General features: G+C 25.3%; 1 protein-coding gene across 2 annotated transcripts in view; it reads left to right on the top strand.

Moving 5' to 3' along the window:
• Positions 1–632: 632 nt before the first annotated feature.
• LOC134832786 (extracellular sulfatase SULF-1 homolog) overlaps positions 633–26,302 on the top strand; it is a 35,520-nt gene continuing 9,850 nt past the window's right edge. For both annotated transcript variants that reach the window (XM_063846945.1, XM_063846955.1), the window contains exon 1: positions 633–811. The gene's annotated coding sequence lies outside the window, so the exon portion shown is untranslated. The remainder of the gene's footprint in view (positions 812–26,302) is intronic.

Below are 26,302 nucleotides of genomic sequence, written 5' to 3'. Positions count from 1 at the left end.
GCGGCGCGGTGTTCCTCTTTGTAAAAAATGAAAAAAAAAATCAACGATGCTCTAAACAAGTTTCACAAACAGGTTTAATCACATCGACAGCATGCACGTCCCATAGATACACAACGTTGCATTCTCCATATGACTTCTCGTCTTCCTTCATCTGTCTTGAGATTCCTCTTGTCTACACGAGAAATTCATTCATTCAAGCTGTACGTTTCGCTTTCATCTCGTCTCGCCTCTCTCTCGATGTATGCACGCGTACACGTCGAAAACATTTGTTTCTCTTCGGAATTTTTGTTGAATTGTAAACACAGAACTCGAACAGCGTTTGATCGGTCAACACGCGTTTTCCTGAAATTATTTCAAGAATAAAATAAAATAAAAAAGAGTGTTGCATGAATTCCATTTAATGGCAAGTTGATAACAGCAACAGCCAGCAATAAGTGTCATAAAATAATAATATCGGAAAAAATATAAAAAAAAATCATAAAAAGCAGTAATTAATATCCAAAAGGTGCGAATAAGTGCGCTAAATAAATAAATTAATTTTATCGCGAATAAAATAATAAATAAATATTAAAAATTAATTCCTTAACAAGAAACCGGACTTCACGTGTTTTGCCGGTTGTTAGTGAAAAAATAAGTGTAAAATAATTCAAAATATTTCAACAAAAAAAAAGCAAATAAAAACTAGTTATTCTTGCATCATATTATATTGACAACTTTATAAAACAAGATTTTCTGTTTGTTGAAACTAAATAAATAAAAAAGGGAAGATAAAGAGAGAATTTCGGAATTTAATTGATTTGCATAAAAAAACGTAAGTGATTCACAGTTGAATAAATCTAAATAAGGAATGAAGGAAGTTTATGTAACAAAAAGTTTTTTTTAAAGATTTATTTTCTAAGCGGAAAAATATATAAATAAATAAGATATGGAAAGAATTTTTCGAAAGAAAAAAATTTAAAATGGATTTTCGTGTGAAGGTTTTGTGAAGTTTATGTAATAAACGTCAATTTAAGAAAGTTAAGATTTTCTATCAAAAAATTTTAAATTTTAATTGACGTTTGTAGGGCATTTTTTTTCATAGGAAGATATTTTTAAGTGAATTTGTTTGATTTTTTTTTCATTTTATCAAAAATTATTTTAAATAATTTTTTTGAGTAAAAAAAATTAATTCGAGAATAAAATTTATTTTTTTTTAAATAAAAAAAGTAATTTTTAATGAGCGTAAACATTAAAATATTTTTTGATTAAATGAAAATTATCTTTAGGATCATTTTATCAAAAATTAAGAAAAAAAAAATTAAAAAAAAAATTGAGGAAAAATTTAATAAAATTAATTAAATAATTTATAATTAATTTTTATTTATTTAAAATTATTTTTAATATTATTATTAATTTTTATTAAATAAATTTAATTTTTGTGAATTTATTATTTCGATTTAAAAAGTTTAAAGTTTAATAAATTCTGTCAGAATATTTTAATACCAAAACTCTTCTTCAAATAATAACGAAATAACAAAAACAGATCAAAATTGATGAAAAATAGAAACTGTTAGTTTTTCAATAAATTCCTCAATATTTCCATCCAATAACTTTATTTTCAATAATAAAATTAATTTCCTTTGACAGTTGCTTACAAAACTATTTCTTCCATTTTATTTTTCCAATAATCACATTTTTTTTAATATAAAAAAAAATCCATTTTTCTTCTCTTGTCTCACGGACAACATTTTTTTATTCTCAATTTTAACAATAAAGAAAACGAATGTCTTTTCATATTATTAAAATTGCACAAAATAACAAAGAGCAGCAGAAAAAAAAACGTTTAATAATAATGATAGTAGTAATAAAAATGCATAAAATGCAAAAATCCGAAACGTATTGAAGAGACAATAACATAAATTTCATTTTGATTCATTCAAGTGTTAAAATGTCGTACACTTTTTGTCCCATATTTTATGCCATATTTTGGCTCGGAATCCTTTTTTTGCTCCGATCTGTCGTTTTATCGAATACATGTAAAAATTGTAATTTCGCATGTGAGATGCTGGAAATGTTATAAATTTTTGTCAGTACAATGAAATGTGCCTGTCTCTATAATATTTCTTCTTTTTCTTACAATTTTTACGATAATGTGAGGACGTGCATAAGAAATTTATTTCTCCTCGATATCTTCTTCTTTGGATAAACGTTTATTTAAAAAAAAAAATCGAAACTAGTATCGTTTTTAACTTTGCTCCAGCACTAAATCATAAAATATAATATTATAAACTATGCTAAGGATATCTTTCATTTCTCTCTTTTATTTTATATGTTTTATCGCATTAAAGCATGACACAAAAAAGAGATAAATGCAAGTTGTTTCGCCTCGCTTTGTACAATTTTTTTTTCGAGATTTCTTCTTTCTGGCGTACCTTTTCACATGAATGAATGGATGAACTCTTCGTGGCATTATTTGAGGAGAAAAAAAATAATACGAATTGTATAAATAATAATAATAATTCTATTCTAATACGCATGAAATAATTCAACGTTCGTATTTATCACAAAATTTTGTACAAAGAGAAACTTTTTTTTACCACATTTCGAAGAAAAATGCGGTTTTGTGATGGATTTGACGTCTGGCGGTTGAAATGTGCATTGGGACAAGAATATAAAATGTGAATTGGGGTCAAAGTTAAAATCAAAGAAGCCTAATGCACATTTCATATTATCATCCTTTTCCTTCTGAAATGACCCCAAATTACATTTTAAGTTTTTGTCCCAATGCATAATTAGCATTTAAATATACGAATGCTGCTTTGTAGGTTTGAACAAAAAATTTAAAATATGCATTGGGACAAACTTTTTAAATAGTTTTGTTTCTGAGAAATAAAATTTGTAATGGAAAAATTTAAAAAAAATGTGCAATAAAAGGAAAAAAATCAATTTGTGAAATGGGACAAAAATTATAATAAACCTTTGGATATAAAAAAAATAGAATTTGCATTGGGGAAAAATTACATGTAAATTGGGGTCAATACGAAAATTGAAAAAGGTTGACAACAACACAAAATGTACATTGGGGTAAAAAGTAAAATTTAATTTAGAATTTAAAAAAAATAATTTTTAATAGATTAAAATTTTTAAATGTGCATTGGGACAAAATTTAAAAATTAATTTTTGATTTAAAAAGTAAAAATGCAATATGATAAATTTTTTAAATGTGCATTGGGATCAAAATTAAAAAATTTGCATTTAATTTTAAAATGCGTTTAAGTCGTTTCATCATATGAAAACTTTCTATAATTTCTCCATAATTTCGTCGACGACTTGGTAAAGTTATGGAATAAAACGAAAACATCTGCTATTGTTGAAGCGATATGATTAAATGTGTCTGTGTGCGATTTTATGCGTTACTCTTAAATACACGACGAGTAACAAGGGATAAGAAAAATGACATCTACTAAATGATAAAACTGTCAGACACTATCTGCTTATGCGAAATTTTTAAGAAGGACGACAAAGTGGCATGGCAGCAACGAGATAAGAAGACAACTCACGTTTAATACCGAGGGAAAGATTATAAAATATATTATGCACTCACCTTTCTACTAATCTTGACCTCAAGCGGAGTATCTCTGTGCGCGTTTATTTAGGGAGGCACGTGAGATTAATTAAATATATCCCCCGCTCCGAGAATGAATTCACTCAATGTCAATCATAATTAAGGCTGTTATTAAGGAAATTTTAATAGCAGCCATCAAATATGAGAGATTTACGGCGAAAAGACGCGTTAATGACGTGTGACGTACAGATTAATTTCTATCGCGAAACACTTATCTATGTAGGTCACATTATAACTGGCAGGCCAATTAAGCGAAGAAGTGCAAAAAATTACACGAAACTTCTCGCGGTGAGGAGCACTTGTGGTTTTTTTTCGTAAATCTCTTTAATACACTCAAGAATCCCATGCGGCACATTCCTCGCGAAAAAAACACTGGATAATGTTCGCATTAAAAAATTATAAACATTCGTTAGCACTCGGTAAACACTTTTTTTTTGTTGTTGCATACCTGGTTTATTGTTGTATTTGTATTTAATCCGCTGAATGTATACTTTTTTTTGTATAATTGGCTAATTTAGCACATTTTTCATCGTGTTAAACATTTACATATACGATTCTCTCGCCTTTTTTGCGGTGCGATATTAAATTCTACAAAAAAAAGAGAGCAAAGAATTTAAAGTAGAATCACATGTGAAAGAGGGAAAATGAATGGGCAGACAGAAAAAAATAAATTCAAAGGGAAAAATCTCTTTTGACGCAGTAACACTGAAAAAAATGAGTGTCATAAATTAAGCATCAAGGGATCCATTCCATTTCATTTGGAATTTGTAGCAGAGAGTTCAGTACAGTGTCGGATTGACAAATTATCGGAGGAAAGGTGCTCGTTTTGACAAATGAGATGATATTTAACGCATTTCCGGGATATTTACAAGTGTTAAACAGAACGGAGATATTATTATTAATAAATTTATGATGGATGATGGCAAGCAGCAGTTAAGTTATAAATTTTGTTATTGCGTTTAATTTCCTGGAATTAAACTGTCGAGGTAGAAAATTAAGTTTTGAGTGTCGAAATTGCTATTGGAACAGCAATTTTCATTAAAATATGTGAATTTTCCGACAATTTTGAGGTTTGAAATCAATTCAAATTTGGTAACAATTATATTGAGTTTTGCATTTCTGTTCTGATTTTTTTTTAATAAAATATTTTTATTTATTTTTAAAATATGAAAAATTTAAGAAAAACTTAAAATTCTATGAGAAACTTCAATTAAAGCAAAAAAAAATTTTTTTTTTCTCGAAAACAAAAAAAATTGCATTGTCTTCCTCGTTATGTTTGTGGTATGACCAAATATACGTATCTAATATTTTAAATAAGAAAGAAAACCGAAAAATGTACAAAAATTTGATATTTCGAATGCGGAAATCTTTTTAAATTCCACAAAAAAAAAATATTTTTAATTCATAAATTTTTACGAATAATTTTTTTATAAATATTTTAAATAAAAAATTTAAATTTTTATGGCTTAAAACATTATTCGTAAAAATTTAAGCAATTAAAAAATATTTTTCTGTAACCAAATAAATGTTATTTTTTTTTTTTTCAAATTAAATTTTGACTGACTTTTAACATTTCGAAGGGATATTAGTACTTTTGAATATCCATTTCAATTAAAATCCAAAAGCAAATTTGGTCAGAATTGAATTTCTCCAGAGAAATCACTCTTTGAAAGATTTTCATCCTTTTAAATATAAATTATTTATGTCCCAAATTTTAATTATTCGAATAGGCTATTTTCGGTATTTTTGATATTTTTTGGAATTAATTTAAAAAAGTTATAAAAAATTTCTCAGGTTTGAAAAAATATTTTTACTTACCAAAAAAAGTGTCTCAAGTGTTCACATCCATCTTAAAAGGCAAAAATATTTTTTTTACGATTTCTCCGAAACTCTTCAAATAAGCAAGAAGCAATCCCCGTAAGGCAAACTGTGGTTTCACACTTCCACTTACCGTTTTCCTGTCGCTCACTTTTCATGCATCTCTCAAAATTCGAAAAAAAATCCAATAAAATATTTCCGCGTAGAGTATCGAGTTCAGTGAATCCAAACTTTTTGGCTCATATCGTATCAATTTCGGTATTTATCAGAAGTGCAATGAATTTTGCTTTTCAGTTCAATCCCATTCCAGCAACTGACCACCATCGTGATTACAGGCAGATATTTCGCTGTGTATGCTATCAATCACACTGGCTTGGCACACTGGCTGGCAAGTTGTTTATCAATTTAGACAAACAAACATTATCAGTGTATCACGCTAAAAGCATCGAAACGTAGGCATCGATGGCAAGGCAAGGAATGAAACGAACAGCTAACGAAACATCTAACAGACATGATTAAATAAAATTCATCACGAGCATTATTTACGGTTGATCAAATTGAAAAATTGTCAGGATTGGAGGGAATAACCGCAAAATTGAAGCATGTATCTTCATCGATATCAGGAGTAAATGCTGAAATTATTTGCAGCTCACTCGATCGTTGGTTGGCTGCCGTTGTTGTCATCACTCGAAATACACCGATGATGTGTGGTTTTGAGAGAAACATTAATTAAATACCGGCAACAAAGTGTGTCTAGCTCTTCTTTTTGTGCGGTTGTGTGAAAATGTGCGACAAGAGTGTCATCGCATGTCCTTTTGTTCGAACATTTTTCGTCGTTTCATCGTGATTTCATCCGAAAAAATTGCACAAGAGAACATTTTTCGGTTCTAATTAAACAAAAAACTCTCAAGTTTCCAGCATATTTCTTTCATTAGTCATGTTTCTTGTTCATTAACTTTTGTGTGTCTGACCTTTAAGGTCGTTCATTAATGCTGGAATATTTTTTTTCTCTTTTTAATTTGATCGTAAATCCTTTTCTTTGGCGTCGTTCGCTTAAAAAAACATAAAGAACAAAAAGAACTTTTTAAAGGAACGAAAAAAAAAGAACAGAAGAAGAACATAAATAGGAAGAAAAAAAACGAGAGAAGACTCGTGCCGAAAGCATTACATTCATTAACAGCGCAACACACACATTCCACGTTCATGACATTAACTTTTATTTTCTTTCTGGTTAAAAATTCCTTTTTCACTGATTGGGCCAGTGCCGGAATTAAATAACCAAAAAATAAAATTAAAATAATTTATAAAATTTTAATTCACCGAAAATCTCATTAAAAATTCACACATATATTGTTTCGGGTCTGTTTTATATTTCTCGTCACTAAAATATTTATTTTAGTTCACATTCAAAAGTGCATTGCAATTTTATGTGTGCTGTGAAATTGTACCTGTCTGCACTTAACCTTGATGTGTTTGAAATTTATTTTGCATCCGTTTTTGTATGAAATTTCGGGTTTTTCGCAAATATTTGCATTTTTCGTATGTCTCACACATTTTGTTATCGTCAAATGTTTAATTTAATTAATTTTAACTTGATTTTCTAAAATAATCAAAATAAAAAAAAAGTTTATCCTTTGTTCATTTTTCGCCGTTTCCCGAGCCATCAAATTGACTTTTGGTGTGTGAATTCAGCGAAAGCGGTTAACGAAAGAACTTTATAAACAATCAGAATGTTTATACAATCGCAATGTTTGTAATGCATGTTATGATGACTCAAAAAAAAATTACTCGTACTTTTGCAATATTGACTTTGAAGCGTTTTTTTTTCATTCTTTCTAAATGGATTGTTGATTTAAATTTTTTTCGAGTTAGGTAAACTGTGATTGAAGTGACGCGACATTTATGAGGTCTGGGTCTGGTTTTGTGTGAATTTTTATGAAAAATTGTGTTAATTTAACTTTTTTTTATTTTTTATGAAAAAAAAATTTTTTTTTCTTATTCTGAAACTTAAATAATTAATTTTTAAAATTGTAACATTTACTTGAAGAATTTAATTACAGTATAATCTCCCAAAATGGGCACCCAAAATTCAAATAAGTGTACGAAATAGAGAATTTTTATTCTCAAATTGGGCACCTCCAAATTCATGAAAATATTTATTTTTTCAAGAAAAATGTTTCATATTTGATCAGTTTTACCTAATTTTTTTTTTTTTTTAAACTAGCTGAATAAATCATATTTAACAAAAAATTTCAACAAAAATAATAATTTTCTTTGAAAAATTAAAAAAAAAATAATTTTCTTTTAAATCATCAAAACTTTGAGTGTTTTGTAGTTTATACACTTTTTTATGACATTTTAGGTAATTTTAAACCATTTTTTATTAAAAATATTCTAAATAAGCATTAAAATTGAATTTTTGGTTAAAACTTCATAGAAATCGGGGTGCCGAATTTCAGAATATGCCGAATCTCAGAATTGCCCATTTTGGGAGATTATACTGTATTTAATTTGATAATATTATTTTTTTAAATAAATATTTTATAGTTTAAAAAAAATAATTTAAATAAAATAATTAAAATAAAATAAAATAATAAAATAAAAAATAACTAAATTCAATATTTAGGTAATTAATGGATTTTAAATAATAAAAAATAAATTATAAAAAAATACATAAAAAATATTTGAAAAAAAATTAAATTTTAATATTTAAAATAATTAATTTATATAAAAATTTAAATATCAAAATATCTTATTTCAAAATTAATTATTTTATTTTTAGTCAAATTAATTAATTTTATTATTTTAAAATAAATTTAAATTTATTAAATTCAGCTGACAAACCGATTAAATTTAAATTTTTAATGGAAAAATTTTAAGAATACATTTTTAATGATTTTTGCTTAAAAATAAATTAATAGCTTAAAAAAATTAAAATAAATGTCAAAAATTCTTAATAAAAATATTTTTGTCATCAAAAATATCAAAAATTTATATTATACGATTGTTTTTTGACCAATTTTGTTTTTACCATTCAACATCACAATAATTTGAGTCAATTTGTTCTCAATTTCCTTCAATAAACACCTTTCACTGTTTTTTACTTCACGTTTCATCGCCCATTTATGACAAAAATTGAAGGCGATATTTGTAAAAAGGACATTCTTTTCAAAAATCACCAATTTACCTTTTCAAAAAATATCAATTTTGATTTTTTTTCATTGTCCATGATGTTTTTGATTGGTCTTCTATTAAGATTCCTATGGAGACAGCTCTTTTTACACTAAAAAAAATGTCTAAAAATATTGAACGAGTTGAGCCCCAATTGCCTTTGCAATGTTATGATAAAAATGGATACGAAATCAATATCTCTCGTATTTTTTCCTTCGTTACTCGCCACAAACCAACATTTTCCGTTATTATGGCAAAGGTTGGTCCAATAAATAGGATTATGATCAAGAAAAAATTGGTTTTATTAAAATTTCGTTTATTTTTTCCTTGTTCAGTATTTTTTTTAGATATTTTTCTTCTTATTACGGGGGAGGATGGATGTTTATTATTAATATTAGATAAATAAATATTCGGTTTTTGTTGGCAGAGATTTTTTTGTGGTACCTGAAAATCTTTGCACGCACCAAAAAACTTTGATTGACTAACACATTGAACATTCAATGAACCAATTCGATTTCGATTCGACACCAAAATAGATATATTTATTTTCCATTTAAATTTTTTTATTTTTTCTCGTCAGGCACAAATATCACGCCAACACAAAACGGGATGAAACTCTTTTTTTTCGGCGTGTTTCATTTATTTGAACATCGAAAAATCTGTTGTATTTTATCACAAACACTCAGTCACATTTGAATAAATGTTTTGCAAACAAATATTTTATTCAAATTACAAACAGAAACACACTGGCTCACGTTTCTCTTTTATTTTCTTGCGAGGAGGAAAAAGAGTACTTAAACACACGTTTGATGGATTTAATATTCCGAAATGGAATTGAAAGTTTTTTTTTGTATTTTCTTAGGTTTTTTTAGATGCATAAGTTTTTTTTCTATTTTTTTTTTTAAGAACGACGACCTCTTATCGGGTTAATTCGATTTAGATCATCATCACGATTCTTTTGAGATCGTTTTCTCGAGAAACATATTTGAATTGATTGCTTTTCAATTTAGTGCTAAAGAGATGTCGAACACAGACAAAAAGAGGACGATTGAAAATTGATTGATTTGAAGATTTTAAAGAAAAAAAAATAACAATGTTCTTCAAGTGTTTTTGTTGGCATGGTTCATTTCTATTTCTATATCATTCTATTTTCGAACTAAAATTCATTAAAAATTTATAATTTTTTTGTAATTTTAAATGTTAAAAAAAAATAATTAAATTTAATAATTTGTTAAAAATGAATTTTTAATTATTTAAAAATAATTAATTAAAATTAATTTTTAAATTAATATTAAAAAATATTTTTTTTCTTATTAATTTAAAAAAAAATCATTTAATAAATCTTAAATCAAATTAACTTCAATCAAATTTAAAAGCATTAAAAATTAAAAAAAAATGAAATAAATTAAATTAAATTTTACAAAGCTTAATTTTTCAGTTTTTAAAATTATTTTACAATTTATGTATTATTTTAATATTTTTTTCTAAATCGAAAAAATAAATATAAGTTTATTTTTTTTACAAATCTGAATTATTTTTTAAATGTCAGAAAAAACTAAAAATAATTAATTTTTGTTTTATTAAATTAATTTTAATTAGTTTAATTTTTAAAATTTATTTTTAATTCATTTTTTTTATTCAAAAAATGACAAATTAATTTTAAAAAAAATATTTACTTCAGAAACTTTCGCCATTCCCATCCCTTATTTAAAGCTAAAAATATAAAAATCTCAATTTCGACAAACTTTAACTCGATAAAACTTTACATAATTTAATACAGTTATAGAAAATTGCTCAAATTATTTGTACGTCGATAACAATTTTGCATTCTTTTATATACGATTATTATTATTACACGTACCTGATGCGGTTTGCTTGCACAGGTGTTCAACATTTTGCATCCTAAATTGCGATAATTCCAGCCTCAGGATACATTTTTACTTTTTTTTCTCTCTATTTTTAGTTAAAAGGATGAATTTTCCTCTCAAATTTGTAACAAATACACAGCCACGAGTATGACGATAACAGTTCTCTAGATAGATAGAAATGTTTGTGATTCAGATTAAAATATGAATATTTGATACGAATATGTTTGTGAATGTGTTATTACGACAATATTCTAGGATTCACACGAAGTTGGCATGAATTTGCAATTCTAACGCTCATTTTAAATTCAACACTATTATTGTGCGAAGTTTGCGGTGTCGTTCCAAATAAAGTCTCTATAGAAGTCTCGTGAGATAATTAAAAATTGAGAAAGTAGCTTAATATTTGACTTTTAAATAATTTTAACGAAATTTTAAAATTTTGGCAAAATTCATTGAGGCACCTTTAACAAGTTGTTAACATGTTCGCACGTTCCCCCATATCTTGTTTTTTGGCAAACAACATGTGTTGCCTTTTTTTAACATATTTATCATCAAATAAAAGATTACAATATTTTTTATTTATTTATTTTGCGAGTTTTTTCCAACAAACACAAAAAACTCGCATGAAAATCCATTACTTTTGATGTCCTTATTCATTCATACATCAACATCATTCACATTCGAGTAATTTTTCATTTTCGCGCCATGCCAAAAAATAAACGAAAGCCAAAAAAAATTTTTTTTTTCGAAGCATGATACATCATTTGTAAATGGTTTTACTGTGTTTTTTCTCTTTAGATCAAAATAACAATAAAAATGAGCATCAAGTCCTTCTGTGAGAGCAAAAAAGTTCTATTTAAGCGCTTTTTTGTACATTGAATCTAGAAAAAAGACAAAAAAAAGGTTTAGACAACAAAAAGTTGTTTACTTGTTTGCACACAAAATTTATCTCGATATCTCTCTGATAAAGCGTAATTTTTCGTACGAATATGATATATCTAGTTTGGATATTCGAATAATATTTTTGTAATAAAATAGTAATAATAATCGGAAAGAAAACAAAAAAAAATCCGCGGGATTTTTGTTTTACTCATAATATATTTATTTTTGTGTTTTTCCTTGGTTTTGTGGACATGGATCGATAATCATGATATGGTATCGAAAATATCTTCGATTCTTGGAATCCATGAGTATTAAGAAGAGAAAATGAAGGGAACAAAGCCGAAAAAAGGTTTTTCTTTTCTTTTATGATACTTTTGTGAGAAACTTTTGTTTCGCGAACAATAAGAAATTGTTATAAAATATTTTTTTTTTCTGGAGAGTTTTGATTAAATTTAAGTAAAATTTATCAAATTTGCAAAAAAAAAATAATTCAAAATTTTATAGAATTTTAAAATAAACTTACCTTAAAATTGTTTTTAATTCCTATTTTACCTTAACTTCTTTTACTTTGTCTTTATTTCATGTAATGAACTAAATATATTTTACCTTACCTAAATTTAATAGAAAAAAAATTAAAAAATAATAAATAAAATAAAATAAATAAAAAATAATAAATAAAATAAAAAAAAAACAAATAATTAAAAATTAAATAAAATAAATGCATTGAAGCAATTAAAAATAAAATAAAAATAATTATTTTTTTTAAATTGAATTTACTTAAACAAATTTTATGCAAATTTTTTTCTTTTGTCAAAAATATGTAAAATTTAATTTAATATTAAATAAATAATTATAATTATTAAAAATAAAAACTAAAATAAAAAAATTGTAATAATTTTCCATAAACTAAAAAATAAATAAAATTAAAATAAATAAATTAAAACAATAAATATTTAAAAAATAATTTCAAAATTTTAAATATTGTTATATCTGATTTAATAATATTTTTAAAAATATTTTTTTAAGAGGTAACACTTTTTTTATAAATTAATTTTTGTGTAAAACGCAATTTTCTCACATCATAAAAAACACAGGATGGCAAGAATATAAAAAAGACTAATAAACAGGTGATTAACTTAATACCGTTGTTAATGATCTTCAAGGCCATTTGCGAACAATTACCGTTTTTTATTTATTTTTTATCAATTTCATTGATGTTATCTGAAAACAAAAAGTTATTAGAAAAAAGGTAACCAACGAAACACAAAAATAATGAGCAGGTCAAAGTACCAAAAAATGATTTATTATCTTAACCGCCTTCCTCCATATCTGTTTATTTTCCGTTGTTTAATGTTCCTCATCATTCATTACTTTGTTCTTGTCATTTTCTGGAATCTTACATTTTGTTTGGTTAATAATTGGTTTTAATCCTCATCATGCAACAACTTACCAGACGGAAAAAAATTAAAATAAATTTAACCCAAAACCAGATTAAAATCGTTTCTCTCTTTTTTTTTATTTCTTAGCAACATAAAGTAAAAGGTTTTCTCGCGTTTGTGTGTGGTTAATATTTAAATGGCATTAAATGAATCAAATTAACTTCTTAATCACATGAAATGAGCCCGAGATAATTTCTTATGATTGCAGTGATTACGATCAATAAACGGTTTGTGTGTGGTGTCTGCAACTTTAAATGCGTTGGTGGCAACCGGAAGATGTAGGAAGATGCAGAGAAAGAGACAAAGCAAAATGAGGAATGATGACAAAAAGTGAGCAAATTGTTTAAAAAGGCAAATAATAAAAAGAGAAAGAACGATGCCACACTAACCTCAGGTGTTATCCGCAGGCATCCACTTGTCATTCTTGTTTTTTGTGTCGTTTCACTTTACCTACGATTGATGTACGGACAAATTAACTTTAATAGACTGTGAATTGCGTAAATCAACGGGGTGCAATTTGATCGCGTGCGATATAATTTAATATTTCTTTCGAGAAATCTTACTCAATTTGTTTTTTTTTTTTGCGTGTTTGCCATGAACGTAATCTGATACTTTTGAAGACAAGAACTTTAATTAAAAAAAAAAGATTTTTTTCAGATTTTTTTTTATGAAATATTTACCTATGGTTGGTATGTGAAAGAAGTTAATTAAATTAACTTTTTACGTCATCAATTTGCATAAAAAAGGTAAATATTTATTAAAAAGCAAGGCAGTGTAGAGCAATTGCCTCTTCACATACTTTATCACTTGAAAGTTTAAAAAGCATGAAAAAGTTTTATCTGCTCTCATAAATCATTGAAAAATATTTTATTTAATAATGAAACGATGATAAGAGGATAATTCAAGTTTTGCCTTTGAAAATTTTTTTAATAAAAAAAAATTGGAAAAATTTAATTTTACAAAAGAAAATGCGCTTTTGTTTGTTTTTTGAACGACTTGTAGTCTCGACGGAGTAATCTTTCGTTTTCACTTAGCTACTTAAACTATCTGCTGAGTAAATTTTACACTTGAAGACAATTCATATTTTCTGTTGTTCGCACCAGATACAAGAATTTTGATGATATTTTCTTAAAGTGGGTTTTCGTTTTTTTTTTCTTGCTTTGCATTTCATAAATTTGCATATTGAAATTGAATTTTCTGCCTCTCTCTTGCTTCGTCTCCTTTTTACCACAACATTAACAAAAACATTGAACAAAAGCCTTTTTGAGTAAATACGAGAGACATGTTCTTTGGGTTCCTTTGTTTTTGGAATTTGAATTTTGGTTGTTGCTTATTTGACAATTGCTATATGAGTAGGTAAGAAACAAATATTTGTAGCAGGTGTTTACTGTTTTTTTTTTGTTTTAGATTTTTATGTGTGAAAATTGCTCGCAATGAAATTGCAGAAAAATATTTGTTGATAATTTTGTCGAAAATTATGTGTGATTGTTGGAGTAATAAAAATATGAAAAAATATGTTTTGGAATTATTAAATTTTGAGAATTGAGAAGTTAAGGCGACGCTTTAAATTATTATTTTTTATTTTTCTTAAAATTTAAGTTAAATAATTTTTTTTTTATATTTACATTAAATTTTGAATAACTCAATTTTGAAATCCAAAGAAACTTAAATTAATTTAAAACAAAAAATGTGAAATAATAAATTATTTGAATAAAAATTTAAAGCGTTGCCTTAAATTAAATTTTTGTTTTAATTGGGTTTAAAACGAACTTCGTATTCCTACACTCGAATTAATTTTTATTACAAAATAAATTAACTTAAAAATTCAATAAAATTAATTTATTTTATTATTTTTATAATAAAAACAAAATTTTATTTAAAGCGTCGCCTTAAACAAATTTCATTTTAAATTTTTTTGATATTTTTTTCCATTTTGAAAGACAATCTTTGAACAATAGACAAGGAAAATGCCCAAAAAATCAAAATAACATTTAAAGCGTTGCCTTAAAATAAATGCTAAAGTCATTTTATTCCAAATTAAATTTCTCAGTAAAACAAATCAAATTTTTGGTTGCAAAAATACTTTTTTCATTTGTCATAAAATCATTCGTGTTCGGAGAAACGATAAAGTTAATGCACGTTGATTTATGTCGCTCACCATCGATGCGAAAGTGAGTCATGAATAAATGATGATCCAAAATTGGCAAGCATTCCCAATGTGTATATTCAAATCAAATAGGATTTTGTGGTTTTCCTTAAAACCAAAATTATGTCATTTTCACAATTAGCCACGCACGTTACATTGTACAAAATACCGAACGATATACATATCAAGTGCATATATTTTACTAATTTACTAACCACGCATATCCATTAGAGAAGCTTTAATCCAATCCAAACTAATTAACTCTATTTAGTTAGAAATGTTATTAGCACGATAAAATATTTACAGATAATATTTAAATTCATCACGACGACGCACGACTTCAAAAACAAAATTCTAACCAGACAGCAAAATGTCAAGTTTGAGTGAAGGTATGTTTGTATCGCATCAACATGTCTCTCATTGCAATCTCCTCGCAATGTTGTTATTAGTCATTAATTATTTTAAATAAACTCACTATTTTGTCTCTTATTTGTCTTTCATCGTGCAATGTCGGGTGTCGTTATTAATTTTATTATTGTTGTTATTATGATTTTGTACGCGTTTCATTTGTGTTAAACTGAAAATAATGACAATTGTCACTGGATAATAATTTATTAGACAGTTTCTGTGAGCGAGTGTGGGTAATAGAAAACCGCCGTTTGTGTACAGAAAATAAGAGAAGTTTAATATTTGTTTAAAGTTGTGACATTTAAAAGTATTATTTATGGTAATGTAAATATTTTTATTTGAAATATGATTGGATTTTGCACATGTAAGTTTACTACGAGACAGAGCAAAGAGATGGCAAAAGTGATATTATGTTTACTTTAAAGAGAATCCTGACATGATGTCACCTGTCTTTGTGGTTTTTAAGAGATTATTTCTTGCATTATTCTTTTAATTTGAGGTTTTGATTCAGATTTCACTGAAAAATTAAAAAAAAATTAAATTAAAAATAATAAATACATAAAAAATTGTTTAAATTTATTTATTTAAAAAAAAAACCTTTTTAAAGAATTTTTACAGATAATTAAAAAAAAAATATTTTTAAAATCAAAAAATTATAAATAAATATTTTTTTCTAATTTTTTTTATTATTTATTTTTTTTTTTAATTAAAAAAAAAATATTAAATAAAATTAAATTATTAAAAATTTTTAAATTAATATTTAATATTATTTAATATTAAATATTTAATATTATTAATATTTTATTAAAATATTAAAAAAAGAATAATTAATATTTAATTAAATAAAATATTATTTAATAAATTATTAATTTTTATTTTTTATATTTTTTTTTAATTTTCGTGAATTTCATTTTTTTAAATTAATGAAAACTAGGACAAAGTTCATTTAATTTATTTTTACCATTTTCGTCGCTTCTCATAAATTCCTCGCATGTTACAAATAAACCAATTTTATTCAAATTAACGGCCATAATAACTAATTTTCGTCGTAATTCCAGAATTAACTTGGCCTACCAAGCGCGCGCACAATGACTCATTGCCCATAACACTGCAAGCACAACAACTGGCGATAAAATAATAAATGTTTGCACATAAAATATCCAATTTACATTTACAGACAAATAAATTCATGTGCTGTACTGTGCATAGCATGAACCTACTTGCCGCTTGTCAAATTAAGGCAATTTAAATAATTTGCATAAAAATGCATCGATTTAACGCGTTCATCTCGTCAGAACACTATTTACAAGCCAACATTATCTCTCATGATGATCAAAAAAAAAATTTTTTTTCTTCCGTTTATTCATTTTTTAATTCATAGGATGACCCTTTGAGGCATTTTTCATTTTTCAACAATTTAAAAAAAAATATTTTTTCCCTCAGGAAACAAATTTTTTCAAATAAATCGGATAAAATAATTTTTTGTGCCAAAAAAAACTGTTGAACTCCCAAATTTTTGCCATATTTTGTAAAACATTTCGTTGCCAATAAATAAAAAAAAATAATTTTAAATGTCAATACATCATTGCATCGATAAAAACATGAAAAAATATTTATTTACATAAAAAATTAATTTCATTTATTTTTTTCGTGTCATCGTTGTACTTGTAGTTTTAACAGTTTTGCAAATACATAAAGTTGTTCCCATATGTAAAAAAAAAATACAAAAAAAAAAAATAAAATTACAAAACCGTTAATGGGCGAGTTTATCGCATTTCCAGTTGGATTAATTCAGAAAGTAATTAAATTTTTGACAGTTGAGCTAATTGATTCCCTTTAATTTTTATTTTTCTGTAAATTTTAACTCTTTCAACGGAAGTATTTTTGCCAAATGGCTCAAAATGAAGAGAAATATTTATTTTATTGGCATGCAACGACGACAATATTGACGGTTTTATGATGGATTTCGGATTAAGAATTCGATGAAAAACCAACACTACATGAAATGACGAGAGATAAAACTCAATAAATGCATAAAATACTTGGAATTTGTCGTAATCCAAGCAATATGCACGAGAGACAGCAAAGACAAACACAAATCAATTTAAATTGGCATCCGAAGGAAATTTATTGTGTTAAAATTTTGTGTCAAGTTAATCCATGCCGTGCAATGTTGTAGGCAGCTAAATTTATCGAGCAACACTTTAATCTAATTTAAATAGAAATTTATGCAATTTAGAGATTGGTTGTTTTTATGATATTTATTAAATTAAATTAAAAGTTTAGAAAAAAGTTTTCGTTGGAAGAACTATTAAGTCGCGTTCTTATTTTTTTATTTATTTTTTTTTAAATTATATTTTTAATTTATTATTTTTAATTTTAGTTTTTTTTTTAAATTTTAATAAAATAAATTTATTTTATAAAATTATTTTAATTTATAAATTAAATTAAATTAAAAAATATGAAAATTATAAAAATAAATAAAAAATCAATATTACTCTGCATTAAAAATTTATTAAATTTATTAAATAAAATTAAATATAAAAAAAAATAAAATTTAATTAATTAAATACAATTAAAAATATAATATAAATTTTTGAAAAATTGAAATTTATAAAAATAATTTTTCAAAAATTTAAAAAAAAAATAAATTAATTAATTTCAAATTTTAATTAAATAATTTAAATATTTTTTAAATAAATAATTTTTAAAAAAATAATATTGTCGATTCATATAAAAAATTCAATTTAATTCACAATTTCATCATGTGAATGAATTTTAAGCTCTTTTTTCACTCAAAGCATGAAACGCGAAAATATGCAAAAATGTTCAGCGGATTTTATTTACTTTTAATTCTATTAAATTATTATAAATATAATCAAAATTATGTTAAACATGATCACGATGATAATTTAAATATTTATTCGGTCATATTTATAAAATTAGTGGTTTCGAGCCAATCAACATAATTTTTGTTTGTTAATTCGATTAAAAATGCAAAAACAGCGATACAGAACGAAATGATAAAATTTTATAAAATTTATTCATATAACGGAAATAAATAAAATTCTGTATCTCTCTCGTCTATTTTGTACTACGAGCATAATTTAATCTGCTGTTTAATAACTGCTTATTCGCACCCACGCAAGTTGACTCGAAAAAATGATGCGTCGTCCCACATGACAGACAAACAAACGAACGACAGACAAGAAAAAGTTGTAATATAATAATAATTTAACTGGCTAACCAGACAGAATGTCTCCATCATTTTATTATTATGTGAAGAGATTTATTTTCGGTGCGATGATGCTCGATGTTTATTTACGAGAATTGTGATTTTATTAAATATTTGTTTAATGTAGAGGAAGGAATGGCATCCTTATTTATCAATAAATCACATCAACCCCCAATAAAATCCTCAAAAAAAAAAAAGTAACAAAGTTGCGAAGAAAAGTTACTTTGTTGTCTGTCCTAAAAAAAGGAAAAATTTATAGAATGTACGCCACAAAAAAAAAATAAAATCATAAATTTCTTTATTGTTATTTCTTTTTTTGTATGACGAGGACTTTGTCATGTGATCGCCTTCAGCACAAGGGTGATATACACAAAGAAAAATGCAAATAACGTTCATGGGACTTTTTTTTATGTGAACATGCCAGAAAATAATAAAGTAAAAAATTTCCTAAATGCAATATAATAACTCTTTTCTTCCAGTTTTTGCTCGTGTCTGACACAAAAACGTCGTCCTTGATGTAAAATTGTGAGAAACATTTCATTTTGAACCCCAATAAACTATGGAAAATCACATTTTAAGTGCTATTTATATAAATTTATGTAAGATGTTGTCACACTTTTAACACTCCCTCGGATATCCCTTTCTTGGCAGTACGCCACGTATCTCGGTTTTTCCAACAGCACGGAGCAATTTTAAGCAGAATTTTCCATTAAATTACTTTAAAATTATGTCTGCCACATAAACTAGTGAAAAAATCCGAGAAAATGAGCAAGAGATAGTTTTTTCCGCTGTGTTACCTATCACATGGACCTTTTATTAATTTTTAATAGCCAGACTCGGTTCAGGAAAAAAAAGTTTGCAGTCCATGGAGACGTCTAGCATTAAATAATTTATTTCTTTTTTTTTCATTAAAAAAAATTTATTTATTAGATTTTTTTATCAGAATTAATGCATGCTGCTAACTTCGGTAGGAAAAAGAAGAAACAGGTGCATGCTGAGATAAAAACAAAAAAAAAAAATAAAAGTTATCATTGATTTACTGCAATTCCACAAAATAAATATCTTTTTTTCGTTGATCAACTTTTTTACCTTTTCTATGCCCGAAGAGAAGCCTTTTCCTGTCTCTCTATCGCTTCATATGTGTATTTGTGTTTGAACATCAGCATAAACAACCTGGGAGGTCGTACGTTAAATAATAAAATAGAAATGCTTTTCCTAAAATGGAAACAGTTTTGTTTATTTAATACTTCTCTTCTCTCTCTCACAGCAGAAACTTGCTGCGAACTTTACCTAAATTGCACTCGTTCGAGCAAATTCATTTATTTAGCAGCTCTATTTGTTTTTAAAGTTACATTCAAGCTGTGTGCATGCATGCAATATGGCTCAATTTTTTTTACGGTGCAAATTGAATGATCGTTTTTTCATGTAGCTACTCTAATCAGGATTTACTGTGAGTGGATTTTTGGTTGGCTTTTTTGTGAGGGAGATGAATTATGTTTGACTTTTTGCATTTGTGGAGAATTTATCTTTCAATTTTGGATTTTGTGATAAAATTGAATAGATTTTTACTCCTTTTTTACAATTTTTTTTTTAAATTGAGTAAAAAATATATTATTTTTTTAATGTTTTCAAATTAAATGCATCAAATCAAAATTTTTAATTTTAAATATTTTTAATTTTTTTTAATTAATTTTTATTTTATTTTAATTTTTTAAAATTATATTTAAAATTAATTTTTGTCTAAAAAATATTATCTTCAATTTTATATATGTATTAAATTATATTAATTTTAATTGATTTTACTAAAGTAACAATTTTTTATTAAAATTTCATAAACAAAAAAAAAAATTTTTATAATAAAATTAAATTCAAAATTAATTCATTGATTTACATTAAGATTTTTTAAAGTTTTTCATTAAATTTAAATTTTTAAGAAAATTATTATTTTTAAATATTTTTTTAATTTTTGTTTATTTAAAAAATTCTAATATAATAAAAAAATTACTTTTTATTTAAATTAGTTTTTTTAAAATTATTTTTTTTAAATTTTTTTAAAAAATTTTTTTTAAATTTTTTTTAATTTTTTTTTTATAATTTTTAACAATGTTCTAAATTTGGCTTAAACATTTGTTTTTTAATCTTATTAAATATAACAAAAAAATTAATTAATTAATTAATATTTCTTAAATGATGTGCACCAAAAAATAAAATTTCTTCCTTAAATTTACCGTATTCAAAATTCCCGCTCAAACACGTGCTCGTTGATATTTTCACAGTTCTTTTAAGTTCGAAAAATTTCCGATGTTTTGACCCATCTCTTAAAATAGAAAAAGTTTCAACAGAATTAAGATTTTTTAAAATTTTACATTAAACTTATATTTTTAAAAAAATTATTATTTTTATTTTTTTTTTTAAATTAATTTTTGTCCAAAGATACATTTTTTTAATTTTAATATTTTTTTCTGTGTTAAAATCATTATGTTTTGAAAAATTTTCAGGAAAATTTTAATGATGTTACTAAAAAAATTTTTAAACTTATATTTAAATTTTTTTTTAAATTTTTTTATTTTCAAAGAAACATTTTTTTTTTAAATAAATTATGAAAAATTTAAAAACATTCTTAGCATTTTATGAATTAAAAAATTTAAATTTAATTTTTTAAAATTAATCTAACAATGAAATTTTCTTTTTAAAAAATTAATAAAAAAATTTACGCCTAAATTTCTCACAAAATAATTTTTCTCTGCAAATTGATGTGCACCAAAAAACCTTAATATTATTACATTTTCTTTTTTTTTCTTCCTTAACATTTACCGTACTTCATAAATTCCCGCTCAAACACGTGCTCGTTGATCATTTTGTTGCTCTTTTTTGCTGTTTATGGTTCGGAAAAAACATCTTCAGTGAAAAATAATACTTCAATTCCGTCTTTCCCTAAAAAAAAAAGTAAGAAAAAGTTCAATCATAACATACCAGTACCAGGTGAAATTTTTCACAAGGCATGAAAAGTAGTTTTTCTCGGACTCGTTCAAATTCTCGTTCGTATTTTATCTTTTTTTTGTGTATTTCTCAATTATTTTTTCATCTACTTGTTTTCTCATTTCCGTTTTGTTGCTATTTTTTTCCTCCTTGAACGCTTTTCTAAGTTCTTCCGCTGCTGTTTTGAACAACAACAATAAAATGTGTTTTTGTTCTCATGCATGCAATCGCATCGGGGAACAATAAAAAAAAAGAATTATTTTTAAGAAGTAATAAAAAAAAAGTTTTTCTTTTAAAAAATTCATCAAATTACGTCTCGAGACTTTTGCTCTTTGAAAGAAAATTGTGGAAAAATTTCCACGATAATTAATTGATTGTCTGATCCTTCGTCTGTTAAATTCCTTTGATTCGAGTAGTAATTAATTTAATTATACAAGAATTTCACAAATGCATGCAAATGACTTCTGAAATGCATTTTCCGTAACTAAAAGGAGCATTTCAGCAACAAACTTATAATCCACACTGTAATTACATTCGGACTGTGAAAATTGCAGGAAAATGTTAAATTGCGGTCTTTTGGCAGATTCTACGAACAAAAAAAAAGTACACGGGAGACATTTTTTGTGTTCACAACTTTAATCCAATTTAATCGCACACGAAGCTAATTGAGAATTGTCAAGTGAAAATATGCATTTTTGTGACAAAAAAAATTAAATGAATTCACCGCGAATGCAAAAAATTAAAATTAACTCTTAATTGTGATAAATTGTGCGTCATTATCTCTCTCTGCATTTTTTTCTGTTTTATTATTATCATTTCGTTTAATAAAGTCGACTCTTCTGCGTTCTCAAAAAATTTATTGTTAGGCGTTGGTGCGTCGAGTTAAAATAATTAAATTTAAATCAGAGCGAAAATTCCGTGTAAAAGATATTATTTTGTATTCATGATGCACACGACTTGATGACTTGAGTAATTAACTAATTAAAATAACGGTAAATTCATTTTATTTATGGATGATTGGTATTTCCGGTTAAAGAAATCAATATAATGAAGTCGCGTTGTGATGCGATATCCCATTAAAAAGATATAAATATGGTGTTAAATGCTTTATGGAAATGCAATAAAGTGCATGTCAGAGACGTAAAAGGAAAGATCGCGTCGTTTAAAGGGCATTTTTAATTATTTTTTTTAAAGAGTCTGTCTGAGATTTTACAATTTTAAGAAAAAAAAAATAATTAAATTATTTAATAATTTTTTTAATTATTTTTTTAATAAAAAAAATATCTAATTAATTATAAATATTATAAAAAAAATTAATAAATTAAATAAAAAATAAATATATTTTTTTTATTTTTCATACAATTTTTTTTAAATTTTAAGATGTCTAAAGTATTAAAAAAATATTTTAAAATTCTATAAAAATTAATTAACTTTATTTCAAATTTAAAAAAAATTAAAACGATTTAAATTTTAGAAATAATTTGAATGAAAAATATGAAAAACTTTAAAAAAATATTAAGTTTCATTAATTAAACAATTAAATTTATTTTATTTTATTTATTTTATTTTAATTATTTTAATTTTTTAGTTAAATAATTTTTAATTAAAATTAAAAAAAAATTAGAAAGAAAAAGTTCAAAATTGTTTTAATTAAATTTAAAAAAAATTTTTTTTGTTAATAAAATTAAATTCAATTCTTAATGAATTAATTTTGGTCAAAAATCTCTTTAAAGTCAAAGAAAATAAATTTTTCATCCAATTTGTTCATTTTTTCTTTCATATTTTAGCAAAAAAAAAATAGCAAAAAAAATTACCTCAAATGCCTTCATACATCATTTTGACTCGATTTTGACCCATATTTTGCCACTGAATGTCCAAACACAACTTCTTTAAATCACAATTTTCCCCCTAACAACACTAACTTGATGCATTCGCAACCGTTATAGACACATTCACATGTCATGTCGTACCAAATTATGTTAATAAAGGACTTTGCTTCGTTTGTTTTTGGCATCGTGACAAGAAATTTCTTCATTTCCCGTACTTTGAGGAAACATTTCGCACTCCGAATCGGTCCAAATGACGAAAAAAAATCTGAAAATAAATCTTCAAAGCCTCATCCTCCTCATTAAAAAGTCATAAAAATGCACTTTTATTCTCGCAAAACGATGACTTCATGAATCAAGAACTGCGTACAGATTTTTTTTTGCTGTTCTCTTACTTACCTTACATAATCTTCCTCTAGTCTCTTCCATTCTATGGTGCGATCTGCTCCATAAATAATGCATATTGCCAATTTAGGTTGAATCGAGTCCAGTGAGCGAAAAAAAAGTGTGTAAGAAAAAAAAAGTTAACAACGAGATTTATGGTTTTACAAAACGATTATATGGTTCAACGAGCGTCGACTTGAATGAACACACAAAGATTTTTTTTCCAGTAGCAAAACATGCATTTATGCACCGAAAAAGGTAAACTAGAAAAAAAAGACATGTTTTCGTTGCGAGAGACGGAAACAGCTCGGGAAATGATTTTAATGCAGTTTTGTGTGCGTTGCCGAGAAGAAGAGTCAACATACCAATCATTAAACACTGCTTGGTCAGAAATATGATATCAGTGGATAATTGCTCAGTCAGTCAGTTGCTGCACCGCTGTCATGCACAAAAAGATCTAATTGATGTTATCTCATGTATTTTAATGCACGAGAGACTTAATTTACTCGCATAATGATGTCGATATGAAGTTATTTTTTTTTTGTGCACAAAAATGGTAATGTTTGTCGTCAGCTACGTTCTCGTGACGCGAACAAAAAACGTAAAGTTATAAAATGAAATGAGAGAAGAGAACTTGTTGTGGCCTAGTTAAAAGTTTGCTCGAACATGAAATGATTGAATCGAGTTCGATATGAAGTGCAAACTTTTACAGAATTATGAACAAACTTTGTTGTTATAACATGAACTGAAGGCAATGAGCAAACGACTACAAACTCTCGAAGGTACAATTAGCAGTTTAATTCCAGGCATTTTGGCGAATTTGTAGGAGCTTTAACTTGTCACGTGCACAAAAAGTACTTGAGTTAGTTATTTCGAGTGTTAATAGAAATCAAAATGAAACCAGACAGAGGATTGTAAATTATTATCCTTTTAAAGCTCTGAATTGTCCATTTGCAGGAAATGTGGAGAGGATACATTGAAATTGTGACACTTTTGTTCTTGGCATGTTTTTAAAGACAAGAGGAAAGTTGCATGAGGGATTTGGCAACAATGAAGACAATGACATCATCTGTTCTGTTGGTTTCTTTTGTTTTGGGGGTCGTTTTTTGTTAGAAAAGTTTATTTTGATGAATTTAAAGCGACGCTTTAATTTTAGTTTTTTTTTATTTTCATTAAAAAATAGATTTTGTGAACAATTTTTTTAAATAAATTAAATTTTCAATATGTTTTTTTCTCAGATTTGAAAATTCAAAAAATAGTAAGTTTAAGACTTCAAATTTTTATTTTAAGGCGACGCTTTAATTTTAGTTTTTTTCTTAATTTTTGTGAATATTTTTTTTAATAAATTCAGATATTTCAATAATATAAATTAAACTTAAGATTTTAAAAAGCTTAAGACCTCAATTTTTGTTTTACAGCGACGCTTTAATTTTGGGTTTTAAATATTTTCATAAAATATTTCTTCGAACATATTTTAAAATAAATTCAGATATTTCAATATTTTCAATCAAATTTGAAACTTTTTAAAAATTTTTAAAAAATTTAAGGCTTTATCTTTTTTTTTAATTTAAGGCAACGCCTTATTTTTCTTTTTTTAAATGTTATAAAATATCAGATTTTGCGAATATTTTTTAAAATAAATTCAGGTATTTAAATATTTTTAATCAAATTTGAGAATTTTCAATATTTTTCAAAAGTTTGAGACTGCAAATTCAACTTCAGACAATGCAACGCCTTATTTTTACTTCTTGAAAGTGTAGGAAGAAATAATTGTCTTAGAGATTTATTTTGATGCAAAGATAAGATAAATAAAGCATTTTTAATTATTTTGAAGTCGTGAATGTAAAAAAATTAATATTTTAAATAAAGAGACAAAAATTTGAAAATGTAAAAAAGTCGCCTTAAAAATAAATAATATTTAAAAAATATTTTTTTAATGCTCAAAAAATTTTCAGAGCTATAAAAAATTAAATTCTATTTTTTGAATGAAGTTTGAAGTTACTTTAATTTAAATTTATGATTTAAAAATCTAAAAATAAACCTTTTAAATAATCTGTCATTTCAAAAAAATAACCGTTAAAAATAAAATTTATTTTTTTACATTTGAAAATATTAAAAACGACGTCTTCGCTGATTCGATTAATTTTTTTTCCATCAAACTTAACACTTAACTCCACTCATTGAAACCTTATAAAGCTTTTTGTGTTCTTTTCTTGTTAGCAAGTGTCGAAAGTTGTTCAGAAACTTTTCCGTTTTTCTAGTTCTACATAAATTTTTCCCTCAACAACACAAGAGAAATTCACAAGAAAAGCAAAATAAAAACAAGAATTATGGTCTTGTAGGCAACAAACACTGACACAACTCGATGGCGGAAGCAATCTACGACACCAAACGAGAGCGCCTCTGATACATGCCACAAAGCAATTTTCTGTGCCATTCTCTCCGTATCTCGTGCCTATTGTGGTTTCTATCCATTATACGGTCTTTTCATTTATTTTTCGACTAACATTTTATCCTTTCATGCAACAACAACAACAACTAC

The sequence above is a fragment of the Culicoides brevitarsis genome, chromosome 1 (assembly GCF_036172545.1).
Source record: "Culicoides brevitarsis isolate CSIRO-B50_1 chromosome 1, AGI_CSIRO_Cbre_v1, whole genome shotgun sequence".
In the NCBI taxonomy this organism is placed as follows: Eukaryota; Metazoa; Arthropoda; class Insecta; order Diptera; family Ceratopogonidae; genus Culicoides; species Culicoides brevitarsis.
The sequence above is the reverse complement of the archived record's forward strand: the minus strand, read 5'-3'. Positions and strand labels throughout refer to the sequence as shown.